General features: G+C 31.6%; 1 protein-coding gene and 1 long non-coding RNA gene across 8 annotated transcripts in view; both read right to left on the bottom strand.

Annotated features, from left to right (window-relative positions):
* Positions 1-3,508, bottom strand: part of LOC118659735 — a 30,182-nt gene extending 26,674 nt beyond the window's left edge. For both annotated transcript variants that reach the window (XR_004968689.1, XR_004968688.1), the window contains exons 1-2: positions 3,269-3,508; positions 1,432-1,559 (exon numbers count right to left, since the gene is read on the bottom strand). This is a non-coding gene — a long non-coding RNA (uncharacterized LOC118659735). The remainder of the gene's footprint in view (positions 1-1,431; positions 1,560-3,268) is intronic.
* Positions 1-21,803, bottom strand: part of SUPT3H (SPT3 homolog, SAGA and STAGA complex component) — a 436,829-nt gene that overhangs the window by 380,868 nt on the left and 34,158 nt on the right. The gene's annotated exons all lie outside the window — the stretch shown is intronic.

Raw genomic sequence — 21,803 nt, 5'->3', positions numbered from 1 at the left:
TTGTTTAATCATGGTATTAACTTCTTAAAAATATCTCATCATTCACCTTTTTTAATAAGGATATTTTCCTATTATATACATGCAATAGTATTATCACACTCAATAAATATGCCATAGTATCACTAATAGCCATTTTCCTCAAATATCCTAAAAATAACTTATAAAACTTTTTAAAAAAATATAGCATCTAATCAAGGTTAACATACACGACCAATTTCTGAAAGTTAAGAGCCAAACTTTTCTTTAGACAACCTTTTTGTATATACTATGATCTCTCTTCTTTCCACAACTTATGCTCTGAAAAAGCTGTAGGAACACAATTTCCCCAGTAGTTTCCTGCCAGACCACTCAGCAAAGGAAGGGTACTGCAATAATAGTGGAGAGAAAACTGAATTTCCAATTATCTCCATAGATTCTGTTTTCCCTATAAGAATATCTACAATGAAACTGTAATCTTATCTTAGCTGCTTACAATATTTTATAAATACATAACTAACCAACAAGCATTGATCATCAAGTGAAAAGTCTTGTAACTAATTACCTGCCAGGGCTCAAGAAGTTAAGCTTCTTAAACTTAAGCTTCTTATCACTAATAACTTAAGAATCATAAATAATTATACAAATGCATTTTATAAAAGGAAACATTTTATAGAAGTCCAAAGAGAGATCTTGACTAAAAAAGCCAGTTTTAGAAGACTAAACATACTTTTTTTAAACATACAATTTTACAGTTCACTAAGTTGAATAAAGTTTTAATCATCCCATAAAAAGACTAGATGGCTTGCATTTTATGATTATGCATTAAGAAATTGACTTCTCTGGCCATTTGTTTCGATGTTTCAAGCTTTTACTAATGTGTAAAACTTACATTTTGAACAATACGTTATTGTATCAATATTATAAAAGCTGTACTTCTGAATAACAAGAACCATAAATTTTTTACTATTAATGTAATTGAAGTAATATGAATATTTTAACATTCTCTCCTAACTTATTTGATCTAAAAGTTCAATTTGGAGCAATTTTTGACTACTAAACTATCTTGAAAATTGAGATTTCCAAAGGGAATACTGTCAAATTTATAAAAGCAAAAAGACCAGTATTCTAGTGACTCATTTTCAATATATTTTCTATATTGTTAATTATTTCTGAATTCAAGAGTATTTTCCAGTGTAAATTATACACAAGGCTTAACAAATAGAGGATAAATGTGCAATCGCCTTTACTAAGGCCAATGAAAAATCTATACACAGCAATGAAATTGGCATGCAAATAAAAGAACTGTCAAGACATGTAACCCTAAAAATAAGCCTACAATAACTATTTTAAAGGCTGTGTGTGGTCTCACCCATATATTTTGGCAAGATGCACTCTCTCCAACCACAGCTAGATTCATCCAAAAGCAGTGGCACTGGAGAGCCTCTGTCTCACCTGTCAAAGTTGAAGAACGTTGTTCCAAAGACCACCATGAGACCATGGAGAAAAGCCACAGTGCCACAGCTGGTATTGATAAGCAGTCTCTGAAGGAGAAACTACTTCAAACAATTAAGCAAATCATCCTTAATAGAGATATAGACAGAGAGATAATATATTAATCTTTAAATAATGAGATGACAATTACCATGCCAGATCTGACACAGTGGTAATTTATATGCCGGAATACTAAGAGGGGATCTTTCACAACTAACACTAATTTAATAGTCTTTTCTATTTTTCCTCTGATAAAATTTCTATACATTTATCAATCCAAAACTCCACTATGTTCCCTTTTTAAATTTTAAAAACCTCCCTTGTAAAGCCGCATAATTCATCTAAATTACTAAGGTACTAAATTCATCAAAATTGCTATAGTCTGACAGCTAAGAGCACAGAAGTTTAAGATTTATAAACAAAAACCCTAAGTATATTAAAATCTGACCTTTTCAGAAGATACCACAATATCTTTTTCAACCACATTATAAAAGCAGTTTACATTTTGCTTTAGACTAACCCTCTTTAGAGTAAAGCATATGGGTTGATCAGGTAAGCTATAGGTAGGTTAACATAAATAAAAAGACAAAGAAAAACAATTACTCTGAAAAGAAATATGCTTCAGTGGACAATTCAAGCCCCACCTCAAACCTGGCAGTAAAAGACAACATAAAACAAAACGGGAAGAAATATACCTGGGCTAGATAAAACATTTAAATAATCATGAATGTCTCATTAATTTAACTTATTTTACTTACCAAATGACAATGTCCTCTAACTATATTTAATACTGCAACAATTCAATTAAAAAAGAAAGGGGGTGCCGTTTTGTGCCTTTCCCAGGAAAGTTAATATCCAAAAGGTTGTCATTATAAGACAGTTTTCCTACAACCAAGTCCCACAGCACAAAGTTACCACAGAGCTCCAATGTACTATGATGCCCCGGTTTCATTTACTATATTCTCTCAATACAAAGTTCCAAAAAGATTAGTTTCATTTTTCCCTAGATAGATTTAGTATGTTAACTAGCATAGTTGGGATATTATTTTTCTTTGGTTTTGTCAGTAGCATGTTTGATATAAATTTTATTAAGTGGTAGTATATGTAACATTGCATTGTGGGTAGTAGTTTCCTGCTTTAGCCTAGCCACATCCTCAGCTGTCATATGAGCATGTTTCCCATATTTTCTACAAGTTCTCGCCTTTTTTTTTCTTCTTAGAAAAATGACAGCATTAGAAGATGAATTGTTCTAATAATTATAAGAAACATGAGTTATTTATACAGCTACATTACACAAGTATGGATCACTCTGCACTTTGAAGAACAGTCAAAGGTGGAAAAACAAATCCTCATAATTAAAGTGCCAATGTCATGTGAAACAATATGTTAAAGTAAATTAACATAGAGGAAGGAATTAAAAACTGTTAAAAAGGAAGAAAATCAGTGTAATCAGATGCCAATACCATCTAACAAATGAGGTGTACATATAACAGTGTAGACATAACTATAATTCGCCTTGAAATCTTAGGTGCCTCAAACCTGCCAGGTATTCATTAGGGAGAATTAATGTCAATATCTACTACTAGAACTTTAAGAATCTACTTTGAGACACTATAGAATTATCAAAACAGTGATAAAGAAACTGAAAAAGCCTGGAGGAGAGAGGGAGGAAAAGAGGGAAGAAAAATGGGGAAAAGAGAGGGGGAGTACGAGGAAGATAGAAAAGTTTAGTATTTTCTCTTTTGGCATCTCATTCCCACGTAATCTCACATTTAGACAGATAGCTGTTAATACTAACCAAATGAACTTGTTCAAACAATCATGGACATGGTGGTGCTTTGGGTTTTTACATAATTTAATTAAAACAAACTGAGGAGGAAAAAGAATACTCATTACAAAAAGTAACACAAAATAATACCCTGAACACACGATCACAGAAATATGCATGCAGTTGTGTACACAGACATACCCCATTAAAATAAGAAAGTAAAATTAATATCTCATAATCATCATAATTTAAAATACTAATAATGTCTTTAACTAATATAAAAACTTTTCAAATCATCAATATAAGGCCCAATAAATGCTATATCAGCTTAAACAGCTATACATCTAATCCAAAAAAAGAGTCAAAAAATAAATTGTCATATACCAAGCTAAAACAATAAATTAAGAAAGTGTCTTCCTAAAAACCTCATTATCAATGAGAAAAATTTAAGCCAAATTAGAATATCTACAATTAATAAAAAACCTATATCAAATCATTTGGCCCTGTTGTTGTCAATTAAGAAAAAAATAGAACAGCACCAAATAGAAGTTAAAACAATAAAAAAACACACACACATAGAAATAAGCACAATATTGACACTGATAAAACTATTGAATCTAAATAGGTTCATTAGTTCAGAAAATAAAAAAAAAATAATTCAAAGGTAACAATGAATATATGTAACATTTAAAAAACTATTATACTGTTATATAGTCTAACAGCATACAATATAAAAAGTTTGACCAATGTTGACAAATTTAGTAAATACAAGGTAATGGGGGGAGCAAGATAACTAATGTCTTTACTTATTGAAATTGATTTCAAGTTCAAAGGAGTATTTCACATCTATGGCAATAAAGTACATAATTTATACAACAGACCTAAATTTGTTACTTACGTCAACATAGAAAATACTAACATAATTCCCAAAAATGAAGTTTGAGGGTCTTTGAAAAACAACAACCAAAAAACTCTGTGGTTTCCATTTTTCATTTTAAGCATCGTATAAATCCATAATCAAGAGCTTTATTTGCAGTGACTTTTCTGAATCAATCTCTCTTTATTACATGTGGTAAGTTACTTCTAATTAAACAAACTCTCAATTATCACATATGTACCTTGATCACTTGTTTTTTAATTTTTATCACAAAGTAATTATTTGATCCAAAGTGGATATATTTTTAATTTAGAAAAAGAATGTGTGGATAATGAATATACAATCTTTAATGACTTCACTGTCTTTCTTCTGCCATAATTTGACAGGCCTCACACAAAACATAAAAGTCATATTTAACAATATCTACTAAACTCTTACATAACATGAGTGATTATCCTGACCCAAAAATTATGTGCAGGAGGGCTACCCGCACAAAGAGAAAAAATGGGTAATAGATACATAGATGTTGAAAATTATTCAAATGCTTACAAAGTTAGGTTAGAGGGCCAACGTGCACATATTTTTTTGAAAACATTAAAAGGAGAAAATATTTAGCTAATAGTTGGGGTTGTAAGATGTCAGAGAATCCTCACACAGACACTAAAAAAGCATTTATTTACCATACTACAGCGGCTACCCAAATTTTTTCAACTGCCTGATTCTGCTGCTATTGTAAGTGCATATGGAACTACATTTGGAAATTCCACAAATTATATAAACAAAGACCTCCTTTAGATATAGATCATACCAGTACACCATAGTTATTTAAAACTGTAACTAAATAACTTTTCTCTTTTGTATGAATGATTACATTAAATGAAAGCTTTTACTTTTCAATGTAAAATGTTTACATACACAATGAGGCATAAATATATATTTAAAATAAAACACTAAAGTGCATGTTTAGTGTTTTATCACTAAAAGTTTGTTATGGGAAAATTCTGGACATGTGAATAATAAAGGATTAAAATCATTCCCATGTCTTCCTGGTGCATTTTGGGCAAATCAAATATTTTGTGAAGAAACTTATGAACATGTCTGCACATTTATCTTTATCTAATATAAACCAAAAGCAGATAATGAACTGTGCTGGAAGTCCATAGGCAAGGATATTTTGGCTCTAACACCCTCCTTAGTGTTTCCCAGCCCTTACCCAATTATCTACCCTAAATAATGTTTTGTAATTCACTGTCTCCGCCCACCCTCCTAGTCATTTACTCTATGCCACTCCTAGTTACTATCACACTAGGAAGAAGTCTAACATGCAAATTCAGAGTGGCTGATAAATGGGAAAAAATGCCTAGAAGATTGGTCTGTTCAGCTTTATAATTTTTGTTGAAAAATACCCCATCGCTCCCAACTGATGAAAACAGGAAGCTCTATTCATAAATATGAAATTCTCTGCCTATGATATATAATCATCCTAATAAGAAAATGAGTTCTATACATACATGTCCAAAGGGGTAAAAAAGGAGATAGTTTCCCAAAGATGTTTCCAATTTTCTTCTGAATCAGAATTAGCAAATCGAGACGACTAACATACTCTGTCTGTGTGCATTATTTCTTGCTACACACAGCATTTTGCAATTTATTTCAAAGCTTTCATTATAAACAAAAAATACAGCTTCTGTTAACCCACTCTATTCTGAGTTTATAAAACCTAATATTGAACAATCTAAATTACAACATAAGAAGTTTACTTTATACATGTATAAGATTTGCTAGCAAAGCCTCTGTTGTTAAAGTTAAAATCCAAATAAACTAAAGAATTATGCAAAATGAATACAATTCCTTGAAAAATAAAAATCATTACAAGCATAAAGAAAACTAAAATTCAGCCAATAATCTGTTACAATTCTTATCATTGATTTTTATAAATCCTTAAACTAGTCATAAAAGGTATAAATAATATAAATGATACTAATTACATTTAATCCATACTGTAGGAGCCAGCATCTAATATTGATCATACATAAACTAGACAGACATGATTTAACATTTGTAAAAGGAATCCCCAGACTAACACTTTCATGACAGCCAATTACAGTCAAGCCCAGCAAGCAGTTTGCAACCAGACCTTAAGAAAGGTAAACTTTTTTACAATGAGTTACAGATTCACAAGTTTAAGAAGACAGGAAAAAGAAAAACAGAAGGACTCCAATCACCCAGCAAATATGAAGCAGACCCCAGAATGTGATACAATCCAAAGATGTAAATTATTGTAAATCATCACTGTTGTTCAGAATTTCACACAGCCTCTTGAGCCAATTTTGCTCACTTTTCCACAGACACAATAATGAACTAAATAAAAGGAGGAGGCAAAAAAAATTAAAAAGTGGGGGTGGGGGGGAATAGAAAGGAAAGCCCCTAACTGCAGAGTTCTGCTCTACAAATGCTTAACCTTACAGGAGTTTGAGCTCCTTCAGCATTTGTGTTCTATCCAAATCCTCATGAGTCACAAAAATTAAATAGCTATATCCTTCTGGATGCCAGGAAGGGCCTTACCACAAGCCTTTTGTCAGAGAGAGAGAGAGAAAGAGAGAGCAAGAGCAAGGGGGGAAAAAAGCCACAGTGGTAGGCAGTCCCACTTCACTTTGAGCACTGTGAGGTCACAAACCACATGATTCTGTCTCTCCAGTAATAGTGCTTGCAAAAAAAAGGAGTTTTAAAGCTTTTGCTTTTTTGGATTGTGTGAATGCTTCATTCGCCTCACAAACAACCACAGAACCACAAGTGCGGTGCAAACTTTCTCCAGGAGGACAGCAAGAAGTCTCTGGTTTTTAAATGGTTAATCTCCGCAGGTCACTACCAGCCACCGAGACCAACAGAGTCAGTGAGTGCTCTCTAACCACAGTCTATGCAGTAATAGTAGGTCCTTCAAATATTTGCTCATTCTCTTTTTGTTTTGTTTCCTTGCTTTTCACATGTTACCAGCTACATAATTTCTTGACAGAAAAAAAAAATATAAATATAAAGTCTATGTACTCCAGGCATACTGCAAAACTAAAACAAGGTTTGGGTATGGTTTGTATTTTCAGTTTAAGGCTGCAAGCAGAATTTACAACAGAGGGTACAAGTTCTACCTGAAAAAAAAAGGAGGGACTATGGCATCAAACAGCCTCTTCAGCACAGTGACACCATGTCAGCAAAACTTCTTTTGGGGTAAGTGTTACCATATTTTAAAATCCTATAAGAGATGAACCTGTTAAACATAAAGGTATGTTTCTTGGATAAAGTAACTGCTAGCTTTTCCGGATGACATTATATTAATGAAAATAATAATATGCTATTTTGTTGCACTAAAACTTGAAAAATGAAATTGCTGTACATATTTGCATTTGGCATCTGTAACTTATCTACTTCTCAGAGTAATGACCTGAAATAGAAAAAAATTATCTCATACGAGTCAAAATGTTTTTCAGAAGTATAGAAATGAGGTAGTTAAAACAATAAAAAGGTTTAATATTCTCATTAACCCTTACTGAAATAAAATTAGATTCTAAATTAATCAAAGTATTATGAAGTATTCACTCCGGCAGCTCCCAATATTTGAGCAAACTTCAAAAAGGAAATAATTTTACAAAATAACAGACCACAGAATTATCTCAACATTATGCTCTCCCATGTAAAACAGAGAAATAAACCTGCAGTGCAGCTAACATTTTAACTAGTCCGTCTACAAGAAATCTATTTATAATTTGAAACCGCATCATATCATAAGCTTTCTGTATAACTTTGTTTCTAAGCAACTTTTTATAATTGAAGCATATGTTCATCTGAAATAAAATTATGTTAAGTATGTAATAGCCATTTTTAATAGATCTTTATAGCTAAGCAGGATATCCAGGATATTTAAAAGTTTACAGAAATCTTTAAAAATTCCATGTAATTGTGCTTTTCTATATAATTTTAACTTCACATCTACACACTATTACCCATGTGTAGAACCTGTTATAAAAACAGAGCAAACATTGAGACGACTAGGATTCTTTTAATCATATTCTTGGACCTACCAAAATGAATACCGTTTAGTTTCATGAAAAATAAAACTCCGTAAGGATACCCTGCATGGTTTAAAAGAGCTATACCTACTAAATCATGCTGGACTTTTAAAGAAAAACAGCCATAATATAGTCCCTTAATATTTAATTTCAAATTAATGTTGATACACAAAAATAAACTACTTCAACATTCATCTGCTGACATGGTATTATAGCAAAATATCTAAACACTTACAAGATTTTCTTTATGATGTCCAACATGTTCGAACTACAAGGCAAGTTTATAAAGTTTTCTTTTATCCTTTAAAATAAATCTTTTGCTGTGTATACCTATATTAACTTTGCTTTATAACTTAGAACTAACGATTGGAGTTTCCTTTACTCCTCCTACTTCACACATTTTAACTGGCTATCAGAGGATCAGTCTTAGTTTAGGTCAAAGAGAAATAAACCTGCAGGGGAGAAAAAGGTTTCTCTTAAAAGGGTGAGGAAATGTACTTTGTATTTTACCAACAAAATGTAAAACGGCTGTAGTGATTCCTTCAATAGTTGTAGTGGGTGCCCCCAGTTATAGCACATACAATATAATAATCACATTTTTTTTTTAATTTAATGGTAGTCAACAAGAGTTACTCTAAATTTTTCTGCATTAAGGAAGCAGAACATAGAATTAGACTGCATTATAGATCATATCATAATTATAGCTTATAAGTGAGAACTTCTGCTGTTTCTATCCAAAAGATGAGAAAAAAATGGCTAAAACTATTGTTATATGGAGGGATAACTTAAAACAGGCATCGCAAGCAGTTAAGTTATTCTTTCACAATATTACTCTGTTTAAAAATAAAATATATTTTTTTAACCAGATTGGGAACAACACAAGTTTCAAGGATTATTTCATCATTACAACTCAAGTTATTGATATTATCACAAAGAATATGTTAAAATGCTCTTTATTCCTATGATATGAGTGGTCTTATATTTCTGTGACACCCTTAATAACTATTTCTATAGTAAAATTTCTAAAACTTCACCATCTTCTAACACAACAAGGCACTGTAGTGAACTAAATAAATATCTTCTTCTATCAAATATCATATATTTTTAGTCAACATAACAATTATTTTCTGAAAAGTGGAATTTATCCTCTCCCAACCCGAAATAGTATTTTAGAGCCTGTATAGAGATTTAAGATGAACCCACTACACTGAACTAATTACAGGTGAGTGGGTAGTGGACCTTATGTATAGGTTATCATCACACTGCAAACATTACACCAATCTATAATCTATTTGAAGTCAAAAATCTCATTTAGGGCTTTAACTTCTTATATGATTATTATCAAAACAACCTCCTGAAATGGAAGTATGTGTTCTCATTTGATCAATTTGTTTTTAAAAGTTTAGGCTTTTCCTAGGTGAGGGACAAAGCACACACCGGCCCATTGCCTTAGCCACATATAATGTGTGAAAAGGGTGTGTGTGAGAGACAGAGACAGAGAATGCATTTCAGTGTCCTTGCTCTCCTATCATATCATTTATCTTGAATTAACGAAGAATTTTCAATCTGCACTACTCAAAATAAGCCCATTATTTATCATAAAGTCTGTTGAAAGTGATAGATGTGACTCACAGAGTATATTACAATTAAGAACTTATGAAAATATATCAGTTGACTAAATAAAATTTCTACATAAAACCTTTTTAACTGACCATAGTGACTGACTGCAAATGATGTGTGAACACTGATTTCCAAATAATAGTTGTGGTCCATACCAGTAATGATAATTTTAGTTTCAAGGTTTAATAGTGACAAAGTATCACAACTTACTTCCAAAATAATTCCAAAATCCAGAGAGAGAATTTTAAAAGTCAAGAACAAACACAGAAGACCACTCCAACACAAATTAAGCTAAAAATATCTATGCAATTCCCAAAGACTCGTATTATAAATTATTTTAAATTGTAAAAAATAATCCTAATTTTGCATGAAAAATTGTTAGATTTCACTTTTAAATTTTAGAACTCTATTAAAATGTTAAATATTTCAAAGAAATTGCATAAAAATATTTTGGTAGTCTATATGACCTCCTAGTCTCTAAATTACAAGGAAAGCATGAAATATATGTGATTGCATTATTATTTTAGTTATTTTTTAAAAATAAAAAATTAATATATTCAATTACACCCTTCAAACTAATCACTGATAGTTTGACCTGTTTAAATCAGTCATGCTAAAGTTAAATTCAGTAAGATAGAAATGTTCCAGTTTGTTAAAACAACACTGAAATATTTGATGGTTAAATAAACTGCAGAGGGGGGAAAGCTAACTCATTGAAAGCACTAAGATTTTATCAAACACACAGAATTAATCCTTATTGAATAGAACCATTCACAAATCAAAACTCACTGTTCTTCAATACTTTCAACCAGCACTAATCAATTACAAACCTTTTCTAGTGCTTCAAAAATCATATGCTTTCAATTTTATCCACTGGTGGTCCTCAAGTACTGTATTGGGGCTGAGTTAAGACATTCTGTATCACAACTGTTTTTTTCAACAAGTATTCATCTAGAGAGCTTTTTCTTCCCTCTCAAGAGCTGCTCACATGAAAACTGTGGTAATATTTTTATACTGTACTTCTTTGTTGAAGCAAAAGGTTAGGGGTTACACAAATACCTCAACTGTATATACAAAAAAAAAGGGAAAAGGTAAGTATTCATATAAAAAATCCAATTGGACTGAATCATTATTTATTTTTGCATTTCCTATGATTAATGATGCACCCATGCATACTTGAAAATTGATGGCAAAACAGGGTAGCATCTCAATACCGCTCCAAAGCATACAAATACCAACCTCCCATGCTGTTCTAACCTTTGTCCAAGGATACTAATATGTGACAACTCTGAGTCAATAGAGAGGTCATACCGAAAGCTCCTCAAAAAGCATTAGGAGTGCAAATGCTATTAGCTAAGAAAAGGTTCACTGGAACAGTCAGTCTACCTATATAGTGTCTCTTTAAAAATATTATATATATGGTCAAATAGACAAATACCTTAATTATGAAAAAATCCTTCCTTTGAATAATAAAACTGTAAATGTGACAAAGCAAAACTATTTTTTCTAGTCATATACCATGTAAGGCCTTATTAAATGGGTGCTAACTTCACAATATGTTACCTTAATGCACTATTTTTTTCACCTAACAACTGAATTTCACTAAAGATAAAATTCTACAAAAAAAAAAAAAAAACCACCACGTCATTAAACTCCCATAATAAGGATAACGATAAACACCAATACTTAATATTTTCCAAAGAGTAAAGTACTGTAAGATAACTGTCTAAAGTGTATGAAAAACCTACATGAAATCTGCAGTGTTTAATATTTTAAAACAAATCTTGAGAAAAATCTTACATAATGAAAATATACACCTGAATACAAGCTATTGCTATTATAAATATTATGAAATTCATTGGACGTGTATTTTGATTAATGTGCTATAATTCAAAAAAATAATAAGGAAATTCTACACCTTATTAAAAGGGAACTTCCTTACAATTTCAACAACAGTTGACCACAAACTTTTGTCCATTCAAGAGCAAACACACATAAAACAGGCCTTATATCCCCACATAACTTTTTAAAGACCTGCATAGCAACTGAGATTAGGTGCTCTTTAATTACAGTGAATATAATCTACTCATCTAATGTTGAATTCTTAAAAACTCCCCCCCCCCCCCGTATACTATTTATTAAGGACATAGGGTTCAAGGTTTGGAAAAGGGTTAGATGGATATAAGCAATACCATAAATACCATATTAACCATTTCACGTGTTTATAGTGTTATTGAATAGGATGTTAACTCTGAAACATATTTCTTCATAAATATGCTTTCTTCTACTAATAAATAAAAAGCTTATCATTTTCCTGATATATAAAACAATTCCCAAATAAGATGAACTGCAGAATTAAGAGTTGTTTAAAAGCTAGTTGCTACATAAGCATTTAATACTTGCAGTGAAATAAAAATTCATTATTCATCCTATTCCCTATATTCCTATTAATACTCATAAACATAATATCTAATATATAGTCTAGTAGCAAAAATCAAACCAAGTGCGATTTTGGCTATAATAAAAAGAACATAAATGTTACATTTATCTTGATTAAATGATTTTCATTTCTTAAATAAATTGCCTACAAAACAAGGAATTCCTCACCATATAAACACAGTAAGCAAATGCAATTTTTTAAAAATGTTTAAGATATTTTAAAATGATTATATTGATGTCAGAAGATGTATAAAGTTAACAGTATTCTAAAACATGTATTTAAGATTATTGTAGCAACGGTTAAGACTCTAATATCTGCACTATTTCTATGCCATCCCTTAAGAAATTAGACAGAAGAGTTACAATAGAGAAGTGACCTTCTTAACAAGATACATCTAAATATCCTTTGCAAGACAAATAATTTTTACAACATCAAATAAGTTATTTTAATTTTCAGTAAAACTGGCATTTTTAATTTTTTTTTTTTTACAGCAATGGTGGTCTACTGAAATCATTATACCACCAACTATAAAAATATATTTATATAAAAGACTTTTAAAATTCAAAAATTAAAATACACATTTATAGGTTCCTCTAAAATTATATGAACCATGAGTCTGCCAAACCATTGTTTACATATTCCTTATAATCAAATATCTTACAACTAAGTCTATTTTGTGGTTCAGTAAAAAAAAAAAAAAAAAAAAAAAAAAAAAAGCAAATAAAGGAAAAATATTAGCTAACTCACAATGACAGGCATCAGAAAGGTTTTAAAAACATATACAGTTATATGCAGTATTTCTTTGAAAAAATTAATAATGATGCTATAGAACTATATATGAACATGGACATATTTTTATATAGGAACAAAGTATTTGCCACATAAATATAATTTTAATTTCTTTCAAATATCAGTCCAGATCAAAATTTTAATTCATAGTATATGCTTTGGCATGTGCATATGCATACGAATGCATACACATAAGTGACGACCGCACTTGGGATAATGATTGCAAATCAGGGAAAAACAGTTGTAAATTATTGAACCGAGGTATTGTTTGTAGATCTTTTGTGAAAGATAATTATTTTTTTGCATGTATACTAACAGAGAAATGTCAATCTGTAAAACCAATAACAGAGATCCAGCATCTATTGGGAAATTCAAGATTAAAAACAACCAAAAACTATGTCTGTAAAACTCAAGACTTTATTTTCCACTTGCAAACTAAAAAAATTAAAAATTCCTATCAGTTATACAAATTATTACAGTTCACAAGAACAAATATGAATGTAATTACTCTGCTAACAAATAGCTATTTATGGACATGACGTCAAAGACCAACTCTAGTCTGGAGTTAAACAGTATATTTTCTATATGTTTACTCATTGCCCATGTAACCTGAGTAAATAATTTAAATTAGGCATTGTGATTTTAATTTTATTTTGTTTCATTAGCAATAATAATTAATTTTATATTTAAATTTCTCTACTGACTGTGCAATTTAAATTTCAAATTTCCAGGATAAGTGAAAATGTAGCATTATTTCTACCAACTGATTAAAAATTATTTAAATGAATCTCAACAAAATGAATTCATTATGAAGTTGAAAAGAAAAAAATAAAGTGCTACATTTTACAATTAATATTTTAACCCATTGGCTTAATTTGTATAACTTGATCCTAGAAAACAGACACATAAGTATCCAAAAGACAAAAGGTGCAGATTTCCTTTAATCAACAATAATTTTATTGTAAGACTTTTCTGTATATACAGCTCAAAGAAAAACTATTTTTTAGAAAAAAGTGAATTCTCACTTTATTTCATACATTTACACCAGATTATAGAAATCTACAATAATATAATAGCATAGAAAAACTTCTCTACACTGATAATCTACCTTATATCAATTATTGAGTTTTCTATAAAATGGATATAAAAGTATATAGTTTCATCCAAAGGATCTTACCACCCAATTCAGAAACATTAAGACATTATAAGATGATACTCACAAGAAAACTTCCATCAGGACAGTAGCATCTTAACATTAGGTAAAATAATTGGTTACAAAAGGTAATCTAGTGAGATTAATTTTTACCTGTCATGAAATTGGCAAAGCTTTTAAGTAATTCAACTTTTGACAAATGCAGAAAAAATTGCTCTGCTCTTACAAATATAGAGTTCAAAACTAAAAATGAACATATTATAAAAAATAGTCCACAATGCAGATACTACTTATAAAGTCAATGTACTACAGTACATTTGTAAAGCAATATAAACTTAAAGACAATGCAATCCAAACCTTTGATCATTAACTTCTCTCTATAGTAGAAACTCCTCTTTTTCATATTATTAAAACTCCAATGTTCACACAGAATTCTTAACATTCCCCCAGTTGTTAAAACTAAATACAATAATGTGTGCTCTCTCCCTGTCTTTCTCCCTTTCCTTCTCTCTCTCTCTCTCATGAATTTTAGGAGGAAAACTTAAATAACATTTTCAAAACTATTTGCCACTAGTAGCCACCTCATTCTAAAAAGGTTATTATCTAAGCTAGATAGCAGCAATCACTATTGTCAGAGGTATAGCATTCTTGATTTAGTAATAAAAATTTAACAGTATATTTCCTTTACAATATGCATAAGCATACTGCAGAATACTTTCATACACCAGTAAAACCAGAGAAAACATATGAAGAGATTTTTTTAAAATTATCATTTACAAGTATCCAGGAAGAAAATTGAGTCATATGCTAATTATTAGGCTTATTTTTTACTTTTATAAATATTACTTTTAAAAATATAATGATAAACCATAATATATCAGGACACACAACATTTTTTAAGAGAGCAAAATATTTGGTTTAAATTGCTAAATTGTTTAATTATTAAATGGTTAAACTACTCTATATATGTGTTTACAGATGGGAAAAATTTTTTTTGCTGAGACATGTTCAAACCATTTTCTTATCTATGAAATAAAATCATGTGTTCCAACAAATAACAAAATATTTTCAATAAAGTATTTATTTACAAGGTAGTTATATATTACACAGATAAAATGATAGGAAGAAATTTTCTATAATGAAGCTACATTACTATATGTAACTCAAATTTTCCACTTTGATTTAAACCTATTCAACCAAATGCATTGTCAATTCACTGCTTTTCCATGACCCAAAAACATCTAATACTCTCAATGCTATTTTTAGGAAACATTTAAGAAAAATCATATTATTATAAGCTGACAAAAAATTTTTTGAAAAGTAGCTGTGAAAACTTACATATGCCCTTAACACTTGCCTACTCAAATATATGAAATAAGATGAAAACAGCAAACAAATGCATAAAATAAAACTCTACCTAGCAACAATACCATACTAAGAAGTTCAACCCTGAGCACAGGAGAATACATTATGCTTTTTAAAATAAATGCTAAAATTAAAGCTTGCCTTTTGAACCGCTCAAAGGAACATATAACATACCAGTGACTACAGAATTTTCTTCTAAACTGGCAAGGCTAAAAAGAACAACATCTAATTCCTGAATTTGCAATTATAATTTGTGATACTTTCTTTATTCATAAGACTATCATTTATTCTAAACTGGCTGGAAAGGCTTGCCCATTGCATTTTTCCTGTACGTACCTCTTCCTTATCAATTATGGTTTATCTTCAGCATTCGGAGGGAAAAAAAGCTTCAAAACTTTAACTGAGTTTATAACACATCATTAAATCAATGCACATAGGGCTACTTTAAAAATATTCATTTCTAAAAGACAAGAAAATCTTACTTTTTAAAGCTGATGCGTCTACACATAGAAAGCAACTTTTAGTAAGTTCCTTGCTACGCCATAATGATCTGCTCCAGAAACTCAAGGGTACCTAAAACAACGGGCTACCTGTTCTAGCCATGCTTAGGAATGTGTCCAAATCATTTTTATTGATTTAACCTTTATAGGAATGCTACATATCCTCAGAGCAAAACATTTTGAATGTATTTATAATATGATACACTTCTGAGAAACCATGAAAAAGAATGCTAAAAACAAATCTAGAGACTTCTTCACCCTTGGTTGTTATGGGTTTATTTTTGTTTACTTTAAACACTATCAACAGAACTAAATATTAAATAATTCTATTTAGGCAAACTTACTTTGGCACCACTATAAGTAGAAATAAAAAATTTATTTGGGGAAAAAAAGGGAATTTAAATAAATTCTAACTTTAAGAAATAAAATGCCTGACTTGACAATGATATCACATCTACAAATTTTAATGGATTCTAAATACTCCTTTCATACTATGTTACACATTAATCATGGAATCTACAAACATATCAAACTTTAAAACTTTAGTCCTTATTGAATAAACTAAGTTGTACTCTAGTTCACATTCTGAGAATTTACAGAGAAAGTTCTGTGTTGCCTATCTCTAGCTTTCTGCAAGTGGCAGTTTATTAATGGCTTCAGCAGCTAATGCCTGCATTAGTTATGTTTGCCAAATAATAATTCACAATATTATGCTTCCTCACATTATGGTTCATCATTCGTTAACTTGAACCTCACCTCTAAAAAACTTATACTTTCACTGCAAACTGTTCCTTTAAAAAGGCAAACAACATTTGAGCATTTCCAGATGTAGCACTCAAAAAAAAGAAAAACCATAGGCAAATTCTCAAAGAATTCTAAAACTATTAATAAAAATGTAGTAAAACTGAAGTCACTACTTAGTATTTCAATAATCATCCATAATTGTAAGAATTGAATGTACTATATGTTAAATTAAGAAGCTTATGGTAGAGAGCACTAATGATTTCAGGTAACTGCCAATAGATAAAACAATCAAGCATATTTCAGTGAGACAAGATTATACTGAACTTAAATTTCTGAAGCTCTGAGAATTACTGAACATGCAAGAATAAAATCATAGCCCTAGCTGGTCTGGCTCAGTGTATAGAGTGTCATCCTGTGGACTGAAGGGTCTCGGGTTCGATTTTGGTTAAGGGCACGTGCCCAGGTTGCGGGCTTGATCCCCAGTGGGAGGCGCACAGGAGGCAGCAGATCAATGATTCTCTCTCTCATCATTGATGTTTCTATCTCCCTCTCCCTCTCCCTTCCTCTCTGAAATCAATAAAAATATATATTTTTTTAAAGCATAAAATCATAATGTTATCTTTTTAAGTTGTTAACTGATTTTTTTCTGGGAAACATAAATTTGAGTTTGGCTACACTATTTTCATCTTGTCATTAATCCTATATAATAAAAGGCTAATATGCAAATCCAAACTGCAGAATGACCCATCCCTATGATGCGCACTGACCACCAGGGGACAGATGCTCAATGCAGGAGCTGCCCCCTGGTGGTCAGTGTGCTCCCACCGGGGGAGCGCCGCTCAGCCAGAAGCCAGGCTCACGACTGGCAAGCACAGCGGTGGTGGCAGGAGCCTCTCCCACCTCCACGGGAGCACTAAGGATGTCCGACTGCCAGCTTAGGGGAGCAGGTCTAAGCTGGCAGTCAGACATCCCCGGAGGGCTTCCGAACTGCGAAAGAGCGCAGGCCGGGCTAAGGGACACCCCCCTGAGTGTATGAATTTCGTGCACCGGGCCTCTAGTTCTGTATAAAACAAAACATCTAAGCATGAATGAGATTATGCTAAGCTAAAATTAAAATAATTTATATGCAGCCTACTTCTCTGGGTCAGGGTTGGGGCTAGAATGAGGCAAGCAGGCAACTAGGGCACAAAATGTAAGGAGGTACTGACTCCTACACAACAGTGGAAGTAAGTGCCTACCTAAATGTTGTGCCCTAGGCACTTTGCTTGCCTCACCCTGGGCCCAGGTCCTGTTCTGGAAGCACATTAGTGTAAACCATTTCATGAGACATATTCTAAGCAGGATATCATAAACCATAGAAATATGGTAATATAAAAATAATACAATAAAAATAAGAATTTTGTACATTTAATGCCCTATCTTATTTTAAAAAGTACTCTAACTTAAATGTAAATAAACATTTAAAATATTCTAATTGGTGAGAGTTCTGAGATGTTACAAACAGTTGACAAAGTTTCTTTAAAGGAGATTTACATTTGTTATAAATATAAGTAAAGTAAGTAGCTTTGTTATTTGACCATAAGTCTTTAAAAAAAAGGACTGAGCAAGTATGTTCCATTAAAGGGTTCAGACGGCTACCTACCCATGACTTGTTATAGCCCAATGGTATACAAACCTGGTTGATCAACAGAATCACCCAGGAAGAAGTCTTGGGGAGGGAGGAAGGAAGAAGAGAAGGACTTGGAAAATTTTTTGAACAAAGCTCTCTAGGTAAATTAGTCAAGTTTAGCAGCCAGTAGATAGCCAACTTTAAAACACCTAGAAATCAAGCTAAAGTTAAGATGTACAAACAAAAATACATAAATTTCCAAATTATCTTTCCTTAAACATGTATACAGCTAATTCACAAGAAATAAAATATTAACATTTCAGTTCCTTTTCTTCCCTTTCTTCTAGTAGCGATGTTAGCCAATGCTGATGTGTCCACAAGTAATGGTAATAGAGAAAACAAAGTCAGAAGCATAGACAATTCAGTACGATGATTATAGCCAAAAATATTAGTACTTTTCATTTTCGTTTTGGTTTAAATCGCTACTCTAAATGTATACTCAGCCTATTCTAACACCTCAATATTTTAAGCTTTAAATTCATTTAATTAAGCTCATAATAACATTCCAAGAAAATAAAGTGGAGCAAAAGTAGGTTTACAATTGTTGGTATGGACAATAAATAATAAATAATAATACAAGCATAAACTGTGTTTTGCGTACTCACAACTATAAACCTATTTTTGCCCCACCCTGTATATGTGCCTAACAACATACTCCCATGATTTTCAGAATATACTTTAATTGAAACAGTACTTTGTTTTTGCTAGCTTTTCTTTGTAGACCGTTTATTGTGCCAGGTACTGTGCACAGTAAGTATATCTGTAAGTAATACTGATCCTTGAGAACCAAAGAGATTAAGAAAAAAAGTAAAACCTAAGAGTATACCAAAAGATAAGATTTAGATCATGTTTGATCAGAAAATTAATTTCCAAGGAATTAAATACTTCTTTGCCAATCATACATCAATAATCCTATTCAATGTCCACATCACATAATATATACTTCATGTGATATGAAAATACCATTTTAGGAGTAAAAATTAAACTCTTAAATTAAAAACAAGGGTTTTATAATCCTCATTATTCATAAAATAAAAATATTAATAGTGTCAATGATTGGCTTTGGTGTCAGAGCTAAAGTCAAATCCTAGTTCCTATAATTATCTGTAACACTCCCTTTACCATGGTCTCACTGTCTTTACGTAAAAGGGCCTAAATGTCCACACTTATGCTAAGTGACCAAGACAACCCTAATTTCTTAATCTTAATTTCTGTATTTCTTAAATCCTTATTCCCTTAAATATTTGATGTTTTCAAAGATCCACTGCTAAGGATACATTTTTCTTATGCTACCAAAAAGATTATGTACATGATTCTATAAAGTAAATCTCTGACATGCACTACTGTTCCAATTTCATCCACAACCATTTCTACATTATTATTCAAAACAAAATTCTCAGAGAAGCCACAAGAGCTCTAGATCCTTTTTTTTTCTGGCAGAATGTAAGAATAGAGCTGAGATTATATTTCTCACTCTATATGGATCCACTGGGCTGACCAGAAGCCATAGAATAAAGAGCTGAGAAGAGAAAGTTGAGTATCTACAGATGTCAGCAGACCAAGCCTGTCATTCTGTGCAAATATTTAATTTTACAAGTAATGTTTTAATGCTCAAACCAACAACTTTAAAAAGTCTAAATAAAGTAGAATCATTCATTAAAGTTAAATATATATGCAAATATAAAATCTCAGATACGACATTTTAGAAAAGGAAACATGCAAACTGGCACCGTATCTGGCAATGGAGTCAAGTGGTTAGAAAAAGAAGCTGATAGGGTAAGATACTTCCCTGACATAGGTTTAAACTCCGTAAGTGTTCACACTTTTTTCATCAGAAGTCAATGAAAAAGGTGAGGAAAGAAAGACAAAAGGTTTTGTGTGCAACCAGAACAGTCAACCAATGAAGCAGAGAACTTTAAGAATGACATGGTGATTCAGGAGTCATTAATCTCATAGGAAAAAACAAGCCTGAAGGTGAAAAATATGGGCAAGTTGAAGAGACAGTACAAAGAAGCAAGCAGAAGAATTTGGCAGCAGTAATTGGAAAAGGCAAAGAATAGGGAAAATGAGATTGCAGCCTAGAAGAGTGGTGATATTGCCAATAAGGGTGAAGTACAAGAGTTCTATTTAGTCATTATTAAAGTTGTGTTTAGTGGGAAAAAAAGGATACTAATTATATACAACACAATCTAATTTTTTTTATTAGGCAGAAGTATAAATGCGTACCAGAGGAACTTGAAATAATGACCATTATGTTCAGATAATATAATTCTGAAAGACTGTTTTTTTAAGCTTGTCAATATTTTTCAACGAAAAAATAAATAAACATGACAATTTTTAAAATTTAGTTAATAGTTCTGGTTGGTTGAACCCCTATGTTCATAGCAGCACAATTTACAATAGCTAAGATTTGGAAACAGCCTAAATGCCCATCAGGAGATGAGTGGATTAGAAAACTATGGTACATCTACACAATGGAATACTAAGCTGCTATAAAAAAGAAGGAATTCTTACCATTTGCAACAGCATAGACGGAACTGGAGAGCATTATGCTAAGTGAAATAAGCCAGGCAGTGAAAGAAAAATACCACATGATCTCACTCACTTATGGATAATAAAGAACATTATAACCTAATGAACAAAAAGATAGATACAGAGGCAGAGAAGCATCGAACAGACTGTCAAATGACAGCAGGAAGGCTGGGGAGTGTTGGAGGGGTGGGGAGATAAGAGATCAATCGAAGGACTTATATGCATGCATATAAACATAACCAATGGACACAAGACACTGGGGTCGTGGGGTAAGGGCATGTGCCAGGGAGTAGGGGAGGCCGGGAGAAGGTCAATGGGGAAAAAAAGGAGACATATGTACTACTATTTGTAATACTTTAAACAAGAAAATAAAATTTAAAAAAATTTAAAAAAAAAATTGAGTGCATGAGGAAGGCAACCAATTGATGTGTATCTCTCAAATCAATGTTTCTCTCTCTCTCTCTCTCTCTCTCTCTCTCTCTCTCTCTCTCTTTCTCCCTCCTCCACCCCTGTCACCCTCATCTTCACTCTCTCTAAAAAAAGAATCAATTGAAAAAACATCCTCTGATAGGGATTTAAAAAAATTAGTTAATAGTATGCTTTCATGTTTATAAAACTTATTTTTCCTGAACTCATACAACAAATTTGGTATTGGGAACTAACAATTTTGTGTTCCTCCCCCCCCCTCCCCCCCCGCATGCTCAAGTTGTAAAAAATAGAGCAAATTCCTGCAATTACAAACTATTTTTATGTGGGAAAATCAGTTTCACAAAAAAAAAAAAAAAACCAGAATCAACATAGCAAAGGTTTTTGTG

This window comes from Myotis myotis, unplaced genomic scaffold, assembly GCF_014108235.1.
Source record: "Myotis myotis isolate mMyoMyo1 unplaced genomic scaffold, mMyoMyo1.p scaffold_m19_p_7, whole genome shotgun sequence".
Classification (NCBI taxonomy): domain Eukaryota; kingdom Metazoa; phylum Chordata; class Mammalia; order Chiroptera; family Vespertilionidae; genus Myotis; species Myotis myotis.
This window is presented reverse-complemented; position numbering and strand designations above follow the sequence as displayed.